Here is an 18,170-nt window from a genome sequence, read left to right on the forward strand (position 1 = left end):
GTGCAGTAGCATGGGGTTATTGGTGACAGAGTTATATTATTTTTAAGTCCCAAGGATGAACCTAAACTAAAAAGGATATCATGCAAGGAAGACTATCTAAATAGAACCAGTGTCCTTGAATTGAGAAATACAACCAGTCTAAAGGACATCACAGAGAAGTAGTCCACAGAAGGGATATTTTGATCTTTTTCTCCCTTCCATCATGATTTTATGTTTCGGTTACCCATTCCCTGGACTTAATCTGTATTCATAGAGTGTGGTGAATATGGTCAATAGAGGTGAGTCTTTTGGGGGAGAAGATAAGCATGAAGGATAGTGAGTAGATCAGGAGAGGCAAAGAGAATAAATATGCCCCAAATTCTATAATTTTAATTTAAACAACTTTACTGTGTATTCTTCTATCTCACTCTATAAAATCTCAATTCCAATATTTTAAATCTATTACCTAAAATCCAATGATTCTATGGGGTGCCTGGGTGGCTCAGTCGATTAAGCATCCGACTTCGGCTCTGGTCATGATCTCATCGTTCGTGGGTTTGAGCCCCGCGTTGGGCTCTGTACTGACAGCTAGCTCAGAGCCTGGAGGCTGTCTTCAGATTCTGTATCTCCCTCTCTCTCTGACCCCCCTGCTCACGCTTTCTCTCTCTCTCAAAACTAAATTAAAAATGAAATAAAATAAAATATAATCCAATGATTCTACAGTCCCCATTTCTTTCTCAATCCATGCATGTCTAAATTTACTTTGCCACTATTAGATTCCATTGTCGATCATAGTTTTCACAACCTTGAATATTTCAATAGTTTATTTGCCCTTTGCTTTCTGTTTTGAACTAAATTGGCAGAACCCAACCCTTGTGAAGTTCAATTCTCCACTTATCCAATTTATGTGATGGTAAGAAAGCACACAATTATGATGACTGATTATACCATTGGTGCTTCTGAGCAAGTGTGCTTGTTTTCTAGGGTGGCTGTAACAAATTGTGATAGGGTGGCTTCAAATAGTAAAAACTCCTTTTTTTTTTTTTTTAATGTTTTATTTATTTCTAGGAGAGAGAGAGAGAGACAGCATGAGCAGGGGAGGGTCAGAGAGAGAGGCAGTCACAGACTGAAACAGGCTCCAGGCTCTGAGCTGGCAGTCAGCACAGAGCCCGACGCGGGGCTGGAACCCACGAACCGCGAGATCATGACCTAAGCGAAAGTCGGACGCTTAACCGACTAAGCCACCCAGGCGCCCCAGTAAAAACTCATTCTTTCACAGTTTTGGAGCCAGGTACTCCAAAATCAAGGCATTTTCAGAGTTGATTTCTTTGGGAGGCTCAGAATGAGAATTTGTTCGTTACCTACTTCCTAGCTTCTGGTAGTTGTTAGCAATTCTTGAATTCCTTGGCTTGTGGTAGCATAAATTCAGTCTCTGCCTCCATCATCATGTGATGTTTTTCTTTGTGTATATTTCTTTGTACAAGTTTCTCTCTACTTATAAAGAGTATAGTCTTATTGGATTAGAGACCACCATAATCCAACATGACTTTATCTTAACTTGATTACATCCAACAAAATAAAGAGCACACACACACACACACACACACACACACACACACCCCAAAATAACGATTTCCAAATAAGGTTAGGTTCACAGGTTTTAGGGGATGTGCACTTTTTTGAGACATATTCAACCTAGTACAGCATCGTACAGTTTTTCCTAAGGACAGTCACTGTGTCACTTTTTCTAAATTATTATTTCACTTTTTCTCTTCTTGCTTGTTTTTATTCCAGATAATGATCATTGTATATATTTAATTGGGAAAGTATAAAACATAGAAAAATTATTCCATGTTACCGTTATTAGGTCTATTAATAATTTCCCTCTTAATCTTTATATTCTGCCTGCCCTGCTCTTATTGGGGCATAGAATTCCCTAGCTTCCATCTAAGTCTAACCACTTATTAGAAATTTTTACATGAGTGTGTTGATAAGCTGTTTTACTTTCCTGAAGATACCTTTATTTTACTCTCATTTAAAAAGATAACCTCATGGATTGATAATCTCAATCCTACTCTTTGTAGGAGTAGATATTAAGAGTTATTTTCTTTCACCTCATTAAAGTGTAGGCACTCATCTTCTGGAAAGGCTTGACAAGAATGGAAAATTGAAATATATGTACTGCCAGTGAACAGGTGATTTGATACAACTCTCCAAATCTGTTTGAAATCAACTATTAGAACCGAAGATTCGGATCCTCAAACCATGTAGATATGCAACAGAAGAAGCATAAAATAACTTCTAATTTTACATAGAATCATTATCCATGATCAAAATATGGAAACAATCCAAGGGGCCTTGAACAGTAAATGAGTACATTTTTGTGTTATTTCCCCCAATTACCTACTGACCCTTTTAATGAGCAAAAAGCAAATACAGTCCACACTTGACTTCAGGCATCGATGTGTGAATTGCTTGGGCATGGAAAGGGAAAGAAACAGAGCTGTGCCATCAAAGTTTCATGAGACATGTGATTCTTTTACTTTTTTCCCATTTCTATGAAAATAAATATCTGAGATAGGTTCTGTTCTTTAAGGCTGGAATGAAAAGGCCACAGAAATAAGGAAAAAAAGAAAGAAATATACAATTGTCATAGTTCACTGAGATTCGGAGGCTGTTCCACTAAGTATCTCTCTTGTTCCAGGCAGAAACAGCTAACACCGCGTATTAGATATCCTTGAACACCGCATATTGAAAGACCTAACACAGGAAAAAAAAAATCATGATATTTTGGAAAAGTCTCTAACAACTCTGTTACTTAGAATTTAGTGTTTTCTCATGGCACAGCATAACCCATGACCCTAAACATCAGCCATAATGACTAAAAGAGATTAGTGCTTCAAACAGAAGATGACTATTTCTGAACACTATAAAAGTTTGTGGCTTGTGTAACTGCCAACATTAAAGTCAAACACTGCTTTGGAGTGAGGAGACATTTGAATGACAGAAGTGTGTAAGTAAGGGCAGAAACAAATTTTCACTTTCAAAGCTCTTCCTCTCAGATATTGACATGCAAAGAAATAATATTTTCTGTCAGTGGCAAATACCCCTTGCCTACCTTTTCTTCATGTTTTGTTTGTGGTTCTGAAGGAACTCAAAAATTAACATAATATTGAAGAGTTTTACACAGAGTCTAAGAAACATTTGCAATATTATGATTAATAGTGCTTTTGAATATAGATAGCTCTAAATATAACACACATTACATTTTTACTACATAATTATAAATTACCATTGAATAAACTGCCACCACCTTCTTAAGAAAATTTATTTATTTATTTATTTTCTACTTCTCTTTTCTCATATCATCTATCTATCTATTAATAATCATCTGTCTACCTATGATATATCATTTATCTAGGTAATAACATGCTTGCCATTATAGTGGTGGTCTGGGAATGACAGGAGAGAGTTTGGGGATATATATATTCTTGAGTATGACTTACAAGTATTTGCCACCAATTTCCATTTTAATCAATTCATACAAAAATTATTTAACAATTATGGGGTGACTACCAATAATATTCCAGCTACTCTCTTAAAATCCTGAGAAAATGCTGTTAAGCAAGAACCACACAGCATATGTTTGGTTGGGGTGGGGGGAGATATTAACAAAAACGACACCATGTAATTTCAGTTATAACATTTATAAGGAAGGGAAAATCCAATCTCCTTTGGAGGAATCTGGGAAGGTCTCACTGAATAAGACATGTAAGCTGAGGCAAGAAGAATATTAAGGAATTAGCCAGGTAATGTAGCAGGAAGAGAGTTCAAAGCAGAAGGATTGGCATTTGCAAAGGCCATGAAACTTAGAGGAAGTCTTAGGAAATTCAGAGACTATGTCAGAGGTCCATCTATATTTATTTTATGTAGCTATAGTATTGACATTTCATTAAAATTTTAAGTCAGCATAAATATTTTTCAATTATATACTATTCCTTATCCTATCTTACATGTATTTCCTTATTTATTTATTTAATCATTCATTTATTCATTTATTTATTTATTTATTCTTAAGGAGAGAGAGAGAGCAGAGATGGGGAAGAGAGAGAGGGAGGGAGAGAATCTTAAGCAGGCTCCATGGCCAGTACTGAGTCCAACATGGGGCTCAATCTCACAAACCATAAACCATGAGATCATGATCTGAACCAAAATCAAGAGTCAGATGCTTAACTGACTTCATCCAAGTGCTCCTTTTATTTATTTCATTTACTTGATTAGATTTCTGAAAGACTTTTCATTAATCATATTTCTAAGCAGAGGTGTGACCAGGTAAAAGAATTACAATATTCCAAAAACTTGTCAAACTCAAGATTCGAAAGGATATTGCTGACAATTTATGTGTCTAATTTATATCAACAGCTGTAGCATGCATTCTTAATTTTCTCACTCTTGTATCATGTGGATCTACACAAACCTCAGACCTTTATTTGTCCTGTTTTAGTTCACTTTTTATAGCAGAGACCCTAAGGTATAGTACCTCCTAATTGTGTAGGTGTTGAGCAAGAAGAGGGTCTCTGGCAACAGACTGTCACAAATGTCCCTAATGTCTTTGATGCTGTAGACTTCATGCTTGCCTGGCAAGCAAGATCCTCTTAACTGTTTTCTGGATTCCCCACAATGGGTATCAATCCTTTAATTGTTGAATCAGTGTTTTGGTGGTTGAAGGAGCATCTGGGGCTTCCTATTCCACCATCTTTCTGATATAATCTCCAATAAATGGCTATTAGTCACTCAGACTTTATTATGTATACACACACACACACACACACACACATAGTGTATATATATATATGTATATATATATATATATATATATATATATATATATATACAGGGGTTAATACAGTTTGGAGGAAAATGTAGCTTGTATCTGTAGCTCTGTGCAAAAGAGAGCGATGGCTGCTTTACAAGAGAGAGGAAAAGAGAGAGGGAGAGAGAAAATCTAGTAAAGCAATGAAGAATTCTTTTGGTATCCATGCCAGCTGGTTGGAAATCAGGCAAGATTGGATTCCAGAGAATAGCTGCAAGGCTCACTATGATCCCATTAAGTTGGCAGAAAGTAATATTTTTATTTATGAACATAAACACATTATGTGTTTCAAAGAATGTCATATTTTAAATTTAAAATAGGGAGACTAAGAGCAAGTCCTTTGCTGGTAGATCAGAGCCTAGAATTGTAGTATTTCTACAAATCTAATATTCCTAGATCAGGAATATTTCAATAACGAGCTTGAAAGCCTAAAGGTTAACATTTTTATTATGTTTGCAGTTAAAGATTTTGCCATTATTATAACCAGTATAGATTTGTTTCCCAATTTTCAGCCTGAAACATAGTTTTAGAAGTTTATTTAAGCAGAGATATATGAGAACATGGGGATTTATCAGGAAGTTACAAATATAAAATAAATAAATATATATATATATAGTATATATATTATATATATATATAGAGAGAGAGAGAGAGAGAAATGAAACATCCTCTCTAATATCTTCCCAGGAAATAAGACTCTAAAAAGCATGGTGTTGTTGCCTGAAAATAAAACATAATGAGATTAATTTATCTTCCAAAAGAGATTGACTTTTAAGAGCAAAGATTTTAGTTGCATTTTGATCTCCTTAGTCGTATCTTTTACTTATTGTGATCTGGGAGGCAAGATGGGAACAAGGGATTGAAAATTACATTTTACTTTAATCTCATCTCACTGCTTGCTACAGAATTTATAGTAAGATTTCTAAATCTAATGTGTTCTACCCAGAGTTTAGGTAGATTTTATTGATAAATCAGTATGCGGTCTATCAACGAACTGCATCTGTGATGAGAATCTTGGGGATTATTATTTTTAATGTAATAATTTTCACCTGTCTTTGAATCAGCCATTTAAATTGTGGGTTGGTTTTGAAGGGGGTTAGGGGCAGGTCAGTCTCCAAACTTTGACATCAGAAGTTCCCTAGATGAGAACCTCAGTTTCAGGGATGATGAAAGAGTTGGTGGTTTTCAAATGTTCCCATCTGGGAATGCTGAATACAATAGAGAATTCATTGGCCTGGAATCATCTGAAAGTGCTGTCAGTGGGGACAGACGTTGCTATAAAACTAGCTAAGGGAGAACCTCCTAGAGATAATCTGAACTTTCTAGCCATTTTAGCCTGGAGGTACATGCTAATTTGGATATGGGAAGGAGGCTGAGAGGTTGAGCAAAAACTATAGATAAATAAAGCAGCTGGACAGAGAAAACAGAGGAGTTTGGAGCAAAACTTTTGGAAGCTTCTAGGATTAACTAGTGTTTATCTCAGGACAGTTTCTGAGTTTTGGCAAAGAATGCAGCATAGATTTAATTTGGCAAAATCCATAATTTAATCAAGGTTCATCACACTAAATGACTAGCTGAAAAATATAATTTTATACACAGGATTTCTGTCTACTAAATTCATCGGACAAGTCAAAAAACAGTGGAGTATTTTTTTTAAATCAAGACTCTAGTCAGACAATATAAAGAATTCAAAAGGGTTTGAGTCATTGATGGTAGCGAGCAGGACTGTAAGAGAACTGTAACACCTTCAAAATGTATAGAAAGAGATAGAGAAAAATACAAGAAAAATTGAAGAAAGTCACTAGAAATTGGAACCAACAAAAAAAGGAAATTCTAGATATTATAATTACAATATCTGAAATTGGATCTCACTGAAACAGTTTAAAATCACATTAGACACAGGAGAAAATATGTGAAGGTGGTCCAGGACAGGTCAATAGCATTGCAATGTGGGGATGAAGGGTGCCACATAATGAGAAGAGAGAGAGGGACAGAAGGAGATGTGTCAGAGAGAGGAAAATTCAAACATTATTGGATATTGGAATTGGAGCCACATAAAGGAGGAATGTCTGAAAATTGCAAGAACAATACTTAAAGCACTAATGACCAAGAATTTTTTTAATGGGTACAATATAAACAGATTCAAGAAGCATAGTACATGAATAGCAGAATAAGTACAAAAAATACTATGCCTAGACACACCACAGTGAGAGTGTTGAATACTAAGGAACAAATAATAAAAGCAGTAAGCGTGGAAAGATACATTTTCTTCAGAGGATAATCAATAACACAAATTATTATATTTGATTATAATATGTCAATGGTGCATGCCGTAATCTCTAGAATAATTTCTAAGGAAAAATAAGCATGTTTTATAACCTACAATTTAATAGAGAGATAAAAATGGAACAATAATAAATTAGATTGTTATATAACATATGTAACAATACAAAGTTATACAGAAAAGAGCATAAAAGAGACAGAGTTAACTGTGAGATGGTAGTCAAATCACAAATGCTTATGTGTGCATATACATAGTAGAAAGCATAATTCAAATAAATACTACAAGTAGTAGAATGAGAATGTCAGGGTGGGTTCAGAAAGCAAAATATGGAAGAAGAGATACATTTCAAGTATAAGGACACAGAAAACTTAAAAGGGAATGGAAGGAAGAAGATAACATGGCAATATAAACTAAAAAGAAAAAAACGAACAACCAACCAATGTGGACCTATATTGACTCAAGGGTATATGAGGAGTTCAGCCCCATGTGTGATGTTTTCAAGGAAACCATAGGCAATTACAAAGGCTTTTCCTGGCAGGCCTCCCTGGGAAGCCTGCCCTCCCCACTCCAAATTTGGTGCATAGAGATTGCCTCTCCATCTCTGAAGTAAGTTGTAATCAAGCCTCAGTTCCCCCTAGTGAGCCATGCTTTTAGAAATAGCTGCATTCTTAGGCCAAATGTCTTTATTTGTAGGCCTCTTTATTTGGGGCCTTTGGCTGGAGCTTACCTCAGGTGCCTCTGCTGAAATATTTTTATTGGAGATGGAGTGGACTCGAAGATACTTTTCTTTTTTTTTCTTTCTTTTTTAACATTTTATTTGTTTCTGAGAGAGAGAGACAGACAGACAGTGTGAGCAGGGGAGGGCCAGAGAGAGAGAGAGAGAGAGAGAGAGATACAGAATCTGAAACAGGCTCCAGGTTCTGAGCTGGCTGTCAGCACAGAATCCAATGCGGGGCTCAAACCCATAAACCATGAGATCATGACCTGAGCACAAGTCGGACGCTTAACCAACTGAGCCACCCAGTTGCCTCTCAAAGATACTTTTCTACTCTAGCTCAGAACTTTTTCTCTCCTTCCTTCCTCCAGTCCACAGGTTCATAAAACTGCAGAAGCCTTTTGTTCGGGCTTCCTCTGAAGTGAGATAATCCCTACCTATGTCATTCAGTGTGGAAAGAGAATGAAAAGGACAGGAACTCAGTGCTTTCTCTGGTTGAGCCTCTTGCTTGTATATACTATCAAAGTAAGTGATTAAAGGCTTGATGGTTACTTTCTTATTGGCTTGTTGTCTTAATGGGAAACCAATATCTGGTAGCTGAGCTCTCTTGAATTTCACTAAGCTTCTGACAGTAAACATTAAAAGAATACCTCTAAGAGGTATCTTAGAGATAATGAAGGAATGTCATAATGATAAAAGAACCAATTCTCTATGAAGAAATCACTATCCTATATCTTTAAGCATATAATCTATGAGAAGCAAAAATGGACAGAACTTAAAAGACAGTGGTTGCCACCCACCTACTTTTCTTAATAGCTAATAGAAAAGGCAAAACATCGGTAAGGATACAGTGCATTTTAAAAACATAATTAACTAACTTTACCTAACTTGCACAAATGGAACACACTACAAATCAATTTTGAAAGTGATTTGGCACAAATAACTACAGCATGTATGTGCACTGAGCTGTAGTTATTAGTACCAAATCACCCAACACCTCACTATTCCACTCCTAAGAAAATACTATGTAGAATATGTAACTGGCTTCACCAAAGACATGAACTAGAGTGTTCATTAATATACAAGAACCTGGAAACTGACCAATGCTTATCAAGAGAAGTATGAATAAATTATTGTAGCATATGTTTACCTAATCAGGTATGACTCAGTAAAGAAAATAAATTGACTACAGCCACTCAACAATTTGGATAACTTAAAAATACAATATTGAGCGAAATAAGTCAGACACTGAAGTTCATATACTGTATAATTACATTGATACAAAGATAACAAAAAATGGAAGAGCTAATCTCTGCTGTGAGAAGTCTGGATACCAATTATCTTTTAGTGGGAGATACAAAAGGGGACATCGTGTGGTCCTCTGATCTTCTTGATCAGTGTACAGGTGACAAATAAGGAAACAATTTAAAAAGCTTAGGGTTTGTTTTTTTTTGTCATGTTTTATTTATTTCTGAGAGAGAGAGACAGTGTGAGCCGGGGAGGGTCAGAGAGAGAGAGGGAGATACAGAATCTGAAACAGGCTCCAAGCTCTGAGTGGGCTGTCAGCACAGAGCCCACAAACTGTGAGATAATGACCTGATCTGATGTTGGACGCTTAACTGACTGAGTCATACAGGCGCCCCTAAAAAGTTTAGGGTTTAAAAGACTTTAAGGGGAACCTGAGTGGTTCAGTTGGTTAAGCATCCAACTTTGGCTCAGATCATGATCTCACAGTTGGTGAGTTCAAGCCCTACGTTGGGCTCTGTGCTGACAGCTCAGAGCCTGGAATCTGACTCAGATTCTATGCCTCCCTCTTTCTTTGCTCCTCCCTGACTTGTGTTCTCTCTCTCTCTCTCTTTCTGAAAATTAAATGAAAATTAAATTTTTAAAAAGAATTTAACAATAAAAAAGTTAGAAATAATCACAGAAGAAAAGATATTGTATTGCCCTTATTATCTATGTGAAGTCCATAGAATGGGACTTTAATCTTTCAATGAGAGCTGAGCATGCATTGTATACAAACACTACAAATTGTGTTTCTACTGCCACAGATAAGGTGCTCTTGACAATAAAAGCTGCTGATATAATCACTGCTATTGCTGCATCCAGAAAATTAGTGCAGTTGCCACTGTTATACCCAATCCTCTCCTCTCTACCAACTTCAACTAGAAATAAATTACTCAACATATCCTCAGTTCTTCATGTCCCTGGGTTCTGATTCAAAGTGCTAATGGATGATTCATAGCCCCATATTGCATCTTTAAAGGAATCTTGGAAGTTCAGAGCTTCCGGGTAGAAAGATTTGCTCTGCTTCATGAAGAGGAAACTTGTTCAGAAATAGAAACTGGAGGCAAAGAGAGTATTAAGTGGTGAGTTTCATATCTTAATGCATTTGTGCCAGATGGTTCTATTTCATTTTGGTTACACTGAGACCGTATTTCTCAGAATTCCCCTCTGCATATATTCCTAGGTTAGAGCTCACTAACAGTAAAGTTGAGGTAGATTTAGGGAGTAGAGGGAAGCAGCAACAACTATGCTTAGAGGTGGTGATAGGACAGATCCTCAAACCACAAAGAAGTACTAACTATGAAGAGCCAACACGTTTCTATAGGCTTTTACCCTAGCTTCTGTAGCAATCAGTTATTCTAGTTGGGCATTCCTAGCTACCAGATTTACCAGAAAGCTCAGGGAAAGCTGGTTCAGTTGTACCAGGGTGGACAAATATATTGTTAAAACAAGCTAATGCCATATGTCTACTGATTAAGAACTTGCTCAATTTTTTCTTAGATATTTCATATTTAGTAAGTAATATTTTTAAAAATATTTTTAAAGATTTTTTAGAACAGTGAAAATACTCTATATGATACTATAATGGTAGATACATATTATTATACATTGTCCAAACCAATAGATTATATAGTACCAAGAATGAACCCTAATGTAAACTATGGACTTTGAGTGATAATGATTGTTAATGTAGCTTCATCAGTCATAAGAAATGTACCCCATGGATGGGGGGTGTTGATAATGGGGAGGCTATATATGTATGGGAGCAGGACTACATGGGAAATCTCTGTACCTTCCCCTCAATTTGCTATGAATTTAAAACTGCCTCAGAACACAAAATCTTAAAAACTAACTCTTTATAGTTTTAGAACTCAATCTTCCTTCTGACCATAAGTAGTTTATTAAAAAAATTAGGTTAGTAATTATGTTATTATTTGTTAAACGTAGTAAGTTCTTCACTTTCTAACCATAAAAAACTTTCATATATTTGTCAAACTCAAAAAGAGTGAGTAAATATGAGTTATAATACACACTTTGCAAAACAATTTCTAAATGAATTTCATTTGGAGAATGCTCGTAGAATAATCATTTTCTCTCTCTAAAGATGATGATTGATATTTAAGATATTTAAAAATTTACAATACACAAAATATTAGAGAATGCTTATCTTTGTTATATCCATTAGAAAATATACTATATTATGCCATTATTTAAGCTTTTTCTATAAATAAATGTATCTCTTAACTTTCTCCAATGTTCTCTTGTAGCATCTTTATAACTTTCTGAAAATGTGGTCACAGAATATGACATTTACCTGAGGGCAATAGTTCTATTCCATTTTACAGCTACAGCTTATGTGTCAGAAGGTGAATATGAGAATCATAAAGCATCTCTCATCCAAAAAAGAAAGGTCAAATTTATGATCCAATGTAAATCCTCAATCAATTGGAAATACCAAGAAATACACTCCTTACACATGGGCCATGTTTTTTAACCTAGATAGAAAAACAGGACACAGTAAAACATCAAAAGCATTTGCTGAGGTTATGTGTACTTTAAAATAGAACTTCTGGTTTTTATATAGAGCATATATGATCAATAACATTTTAAAATTTTTGGAATCAGTTTATTACTTAATTTTCTTAATTATTTTTTTGTGCATGTTGTAATTAATCATTTTCAAGGTTTCAAATGACTGAAATCTAAACCTCTTAGTTTTATTACCTCCTTAAATTCTACTTGGATGTGTAATATATCAGAATAGTATTGAGCTATTTCTCTAAATATTATGAAATTGATGTAGACATTGTTTTGCATATCAATATAGTTTTACTTTGATAACAAAAGCAGTTATTGAGTATCTAAAAGAGACACCGCACTATAAGGTATTATGAAATTTACAAACTTAAATAACACCAATATTAGGTGAGTGGTGGACCATATTTTTATCTTAATTAATAAACAGAATATATATAATTGCTATTCAATGTGTTTTACATATGCATTAAAAAAAACACATCTTTGGTTATTTATGACAATGCGTTGTAATATACCTTGACTCAGCACAGCCTCCCAAACCATTATTTTCCTTTGATTTAGAATCAAGTAAGCGCTTAAAGGGGAGAAAGGATTGGCAAATGGGTGATTGTTTGTTTGTCCCCTTGGGGGAAGTAAAAGGAGGTTTCATAAAGATAGTGCTTATGTTAAAGCACTATCTATTAAGAAGATTGTATGTTGTTTTTTAAATGCATCAAGTATTTAAAAAATACCACATTTCGGTATCATTGGAAAGAAAACAAACTAAACTTTGATAGACAATATTTCCTAGATGAGTTTGTGCTGTTGTGCACATTGTAGGGGATGGGGGAGACTTAAAATTTGACAAGTTCTTGGGATTGAGGTACAAACAGCAAACAAAATGCAGTCCCTATGGCTTCAAAACCTTACACAGTCTCTGAAATGCCAGAAGCACTATTTATTTCCTCCCTTTTTGCCTTATTGCACACTGTCCCCAGATGATGTTGTGTGTGGTATAAATTAGACAGACAGTTTATTGAATCTGCTTTTAGTCCATCTTCTATAACACACAAGGCATCACTTTCGAGGTGTCACTTCAGAGAAATAAAGGCAGACTAGAGCAATATTTTAAGTCTGACTGGGTAAAATATGGTTTGGAAAACTACAAGTACAACATTATTGGGATAGCTCAGCAAGATACACAGCACATTGGATGCAGTTTGAAGTGTGATTATCAAGTCGGTTTCTTGCATTTGCATAAATTCAGGTGGAATAGATACATATCACTCATGAAAAAATGGGGGTTTAGCATAAATGTATTCTATTCAGTTTATGTTTTGCCCTCACTACCATCACTATTTCCAAATCATAACATATGTGGATCTCTGAATTTTTGCTGCATCATGGAGCTGAAGAGACACAAAAAATGGTGAATTTGGAATACCTTACTCATCCCGGGCACTTGATGATTATTATAAGGGAGATTACACATACTCTACATTTATAAGACAATATCCTTTAGAAGGAATGGAGCTGGAAAACTCGCATATCCAGTTAAGGCAGGTAATATTTGCCTATAAGCATCAATTGTAGGAAGAGTAAATAAATGTATGTCTAAATTCTTACAAAAGTACTGGGAGTTATATAGCAGGGGATCTAGTGTTTAAAATATACAGACGAATGAAAGAAAAGTTGTTTTTAATAAATTATACTGTTTTGAGAATATGCAGCTCCTTGTAGCTGAGCTTAGATTTCCTTTCAGAAAACCTGAGGTAAAGATAAAGAATATGAAATGAGGAGAAGGGAGATCAGTATAACTACAGTGTAACATGTCCCTCTTTTTGTGTGCCTTTATTAATATCATATTGAGCATCTATCCATAACTAAAGTGCCTATGTGGGAGTTGAGAAACCCAACACCATATACCAAGCAACCCAGGAGGGGTCTTGCATACCTGTGCATCTGGTAATAAGCAGATAGACCTTGGTATGGGCTGCAAAGCATGCCTCATCTCATCTCAGCCCTGATCAGGGAAGTGCTAACTTGGGCCAAGACCCATGGACAAGAGTTTGTAGAAATCCAACCTTTGGAAGGAGAAATTATAGCACACTATTGGAGAAAACAAACAAAACCACTTTGGATGTTTTGGAGAAGGTAAGAGGAGCTTTGCCAGTGGGTACCATCTACAAGGTGACATTGTGTGGAAAAGAATTAGCTGGTGGTACCCTTGTTTTTATTTCTCTTCTTTTCTGAATTACTAAAGGAAAGAGGGATCCAAAGGAAGGGATGATGACTGAGTTTCCTCTTAGAAGAGAGTACTCAGCAATCTGGAACACTGTGTGTGATTGTGTAGATGATGTGCACCAAATCTAGCAGTCCTGCTGATATTGTATTGCAAACAAACCTCTCTCTCCTCTGTATGGGTAAAGACAGGGTAGGAGGCTGTGGTTGTTCCTCAGAGAAAGGTAGTAGGAATTGGATTCATTGGGGGGGGGGGGCAAGTAATTTCCCACACTGTGCCATTGACAAATTGCCTGGAAAGGTTGTTACTGTCAGACCCCAATTGGCCCTGTTAGACTTAGGATCTGTCTGACATCTATGATTCTCAGGTCTCTTTCATCTTCTGTATCCCTGATCGGGCCCTGAAAGGCTTCTGATATCCCACAAACTCTACCATCAGGGGAAATGACAATTCTTTTTTGGAGCAGAAGTATAGAACTAGGCAGCTCAGTGTGTTCCTGGAAGTACCCCACCCCCTCCCCCCACCATTGTATGTCTATAAGACCCAGATATGTGCCAATCCACGGATCATGGCTGCCAAGGCTCACTCACACAGCACCTGCCCTCAGGCATCCAAGACTTCCCAGCCTGTATGAATAGCATCCTTCCCTTACCACCAGCCGTCTGGCTTCCAGCACTCCCAATGTGAAGTGGGAAAGGTTGTTGGAGCCAGATCCCTTAAGGCCCTTCACTGGGAAGGTACACAGGGCTTCTGTGGGTCAAGTCTCCTGGGTGTCTCTCCTCAAAAGATTCCTTGGTTCAGTAGGATCATGAGGCTAAGAAGTTCTATGGAGATCTGGCTTCAGGGGAATAAGCTTCCTATCTTCACTTTTTCCTACGGCCAACTGATTAAAAATGTGTTGCATCTAAATCGATGATTCCTTCAAGGATCCTTGTAGAAAGGTGGGTTTCTCAATGATTAATTGTCATTTCAAATTCAAGCAACTCATGGATTTGATAAATTCAATTTGGAACTGTTTTGACTAAATTTTTAATTTCTGATTTTCTCATCCATCAAAACCCAAAGAGAGAATACTGTTTGTAAATTTTTTACTTGTGACTCCATCTGTCTCTATCACTATAATTTCTGGTTCCCTCACTGATCCTTTTCTTTTATAGTCCAATATGATATTTGTAACTTCTACTGGTTGAAGAAACTTCAAATGGTAATCAACAGATTCCTGTGGGCATTTCTTTTAACCATCAAAATCTAATTAGGCTATGCTTTCTTCCCAAATGTGATACTACTATAATTTTGTATTTAAAAGTTGAATTATCATTCTTCTGTTTTCCACAACATTCTCTGCTCTTCTCATCCTGTCAATTTTCTGATCATTATTTTCCACTCTCAGTCAACAATTCTTTCTTAGTGTTGCCATGCTGATTACATTTAGTCTATATTATGAAAATATATGTCAACCATATTTCTTAGGACATTTTGCATGTAGTTTAGTCCTTTTTGAAACCACTATTTCCAAAGTGTATTTCTCTATCAGACTTCAATTCATACTATAGCTCATTTTCTTTCTATGAGATCTCTCTATACTTTTCATAAGGAGTTACTATCATGAATACTAATTCTCAAGTTCAGATACCATTGCTTCCCCATTCAGACATGTGCAAAATTCATGGATGTTCACCATATCTTCTAGCAGGCAAGAAAGCCAGGAGATCAGGGTGTGAATTGTGAATGGTCTTCTTAGGGCTTGTTTTTCTAACCAACCACGACACTATTTTACAGTTCTCTCCTGTTGGTGTTGTATTTCTGTGGGACTCTTGTTATCCATCCTAGAATTCCAAAGTAGGAGATGAAGGACAGGGATCAGGAAAACATTGTACTGCCTAAACTCTGTTGCTCTCCCCTTTCCATGCTCTTTAAAAGACTCCCTGTCATTTCCCCAAAGGATTAATATACATAATACATTTATCTGATAGTTGTTCTTTTGATCTATGGTTGCCCTTCAAAATCTGTCAAGGATTTTAATTTTCCATCAAGAGTCCATTTGAAAAATCAGCAATTAAATTAGAAACCAGGGACCCCAAATTCTATAGTAGGACAAGATCTAAAGTCTGTGATTTTTGGCAACACAATCAGACATTATGGTAATTCTTTCCCTCATGCACAGCATTTTGCTTTTCTATAGAAATACCACTTTATAAGTTTCTTGGAATTTATCTCATATAACTTAAGCTTACCTTACTGTGTTATTTTCTCCTCACTGCTTAGGCTCCATTTTGCCTTCCTTCCAGGCACCAAGAATATAATAGGGCCCTTAATACTATTAACTGAATGAATAAAAGACTAAACTGTTCATGCCTTCAATAGGCAACTGAAGTCTAGTTATTTCATCATAAAATTATATTTTATAAATCAAGTCCATCACTTCTTCTGATTGTGCTTTTTTAAATATGTTCTAATAGTGTTACTTCAAGTACATTGTCTAGCAATTATACTTTGCTTTCAAGTGATATTGCAATAAAAAGGTCTTATTTCTGTTAACCTGCCAAAAAATGAGGTTTTCACATATAAAAACAATCTTCTCTTGGGAAAAGTAGGGGACAAAGTAAAACAACTGGAAGATTAAGTAAATATTGCACCCCAAACCAAACTCCTAACAACACACCAGTGCCTTTTTTACTTCCTGAACAATGCCATTGTATTTTTTTTGGATATATTTCAGTCTTGTAACATGCTACTTTAATAAGTTGATATAGATCTTTGAGACTAAAGTAACAGAAGAAATATATGGGGTGAGTTTTCACATCAATCTGAAAGACATCTATTTTACACAATTCTATCATTTAGAAAATAAAGAAAATCATTATTTTTTTTTCCAATAGGCAATTTGAGGCTTTGGGAGAGAATACTGGTATATCACTGTCAACAGTGAATTAAGAATATGGTATTTCAGATAGACAAGTTAGTTGAAAAAAACAAACAAAAAGCAGATGAATGTTTTCAAAATGCTCAAAGTGTTTGTAATTTGTATCTCAAAAATTATTAAAATGGCATTTTACTTTTAACTATAGGATTAAGAAGAAAAATAAAACCACAAACTTATTTGTCATAAGTACCTTCAAAAGTAAAATATTTAGCATAAAATAGAGCTAAACATAAAGTAATACATATATATTTATATTATACATAAATACATATAAATATATACATATATGTATATGTACATACACATTATATGTATATTACATAATGTATATATACACATAAATATTATTAAGGAAGATTATATTCAATATGAGGGTGGAACTTAAATTTCTTGAGTCATATTATTTTACATTTCAAATGCAAATACATATTGGAATTTCATAGAAATAGAGAAAAAAATGTCAGCCAATTAGTTAATCAATCAATACAATAGAGAAAAAAAAACGTAAACACATTATGCAGAACAATAAGGTAAGTATCAAAACAGAGACTCAGAAATATAAATGGAGAGTTTTAAGAAAGATTTCAAATATTCAAGATTAATGATAATTCAGTTCTCAAAAAAAAACATTTGATTTGCTTAAAATAAATAAATAACAATACATCATATAATAATTTTATACAGAAAATAATAATATAATGACTTTAAAAAGGCCAAAATGTGTCCTCCAAAAGCAAATGCTGAACTTGAATACAAACAAATGCTATCCCAAGTTTATACCCACTTTATGTCAAATTTATATAAATATGCAGAGCAAAAGTAATTCCTATAATTTTGAAAATTACAATTGTACATCTTTAATGGAGCAGTAGTTACAATGGATACAGTCCAAAACATTTCAATTAGGGACGCCTGGGTGACTTAGTCGGTTAAGCGTCCGTCTTTCGCTTAGGTCATGATCTCGCGGTTCGTGGGTTCGAGCCCCGCGTCGGGCTCTGTGCTGACTGCCAGCTCGGAGCCTGGAGCCTGTTTCAGTCTGTGACACCCTCTCTCGCTGACTCTCCCCTGCTCACGCTGTCTCTCTCTCTCTCTCTCCTAGAAATAAATAAAACATTAAGAAAAAACCGTTCAATTAGCAGGATTATTTGATTTAATTAGATATTTATTATCTGCTTATACTCCAGGTATAATACCTGGTCCGAGAACATGTGGATTAACCAAATTCACTTCTAGACTTTAAATTGTTCAGGTCTACTCTCCACATATAACGGTTACCTATGTTATGGAAGCACACAGTTGGATATCTTTTGTGGGCATTGGAAGAATTAGAGACACTTCATTAAAAAAAGA

The sequence above is a fragment of the Hyaena hyaena genome, unplaced genomic scaffold, assembly GCF_003009895.1.
Source record: "Hyaena hyaena isolate Hyena2069 unplaced genomic scaffold, ASM300989v1 scaffold_1357, whole genome shotgun sequence".
NCBI lineage: Eukaryota > Metazoa > Chordata > Mammalia > Carnivora > Hyaenidae > Hyaena > Hyaena hyaena.